The following is a 724-nucleotide window of genomic DNA, read 5'->3' on the forward strand; positions in this document are numbered from 1 at the left end:
TTTTAACCTTTAATGTCTGCAATACTTCCTGCTAATGCTTTTTTAAAAACTTTCTAATTTTAAGTCATTTCCAATATGTGTCCTATAAAGCTCTATTTTTTTTCATATTCATTAATTTCTGCAGATCCAAATCTTCATTTGAATATTGAGGAATTAAACCAAGAGTTTATGGTGAAAAGTGAAGAACTCTACGATGCCCTCATGAATTGTCACTGGCAGCCTCTGGATACAGTTCACTGTAACATCCCAAGGGAGACCCCAAAGTGAAGTAAGGTGTTCATGAAGCTCCCCAACTATCATATTAATTGTATCCTGTTTTGTTATGGGGGAAAAAAATTTCTCCAAGGAATTTACTGGGTTCTGTATGTAAATACAAACTTGAGGGATTTAAATGTGATTCACATGACAGAACATAATGTAAATAAACTTTACCAGCATACACATTCCTGTAAGTGCGTTATGTTAAGTATGTGCCAGAAGAGCTCCCGTGACTGTCACAGTGGAAGAGCTGCACTATAGGACACTTGACAATAGCTTTGACATGAGCTGGGCTTGAGCTGAGCTGTGTGTGGCTTTGGCTGCTCTGATGTAATTTGCTGCTTCCTCTAACGTTAAACTCCCATGGAGAGAAATGGTGTTCACTGACAGTGCAAGGTTTCTCACTTCCTTCTCATCCAGGAAGTGTAAAGTAGAACCAGATGTTTGCTGTCCACCTCCTCAGGTG

General features: G+C 39.0%; 1 long non-coding RNA gene across 1 annotated transcript in view; it reads left to right on the forward strand.

Moving 5' to 3' along the window:
- LOC103581316 overlaps positions 1 to 439 on the forward strand; it is a 7,377-nt gene extending 6,938 nt beyond the window's left edge. The window contains exon 2 of the long non-coding RNA XR_549649.1: positions 125 to 439. This is a non-coding gene — a long non-coding RNA (uncharacterized LOC103581316). The remainder of the gene's footprint in view (positions 1 to 124) is intronic.
- Positions 440 to 724: the final 285 nt, after the last annotated feature.

This window comes from Galeopterus variegatus, unplaced genomic scaffold (assembly GCF_000696425.1).
Source record: "Galeopterus variegatus unplaced genomic scaffold, G_variegatus-3.0.2 Scaffold12779, whole genome shotgun sequence".
NCBI lineage: Eukaryota > Metazoa > Chordata > Mammalia > Dermoptera > Cynocephalidae > Galeopterus > Galeopterus variegatus.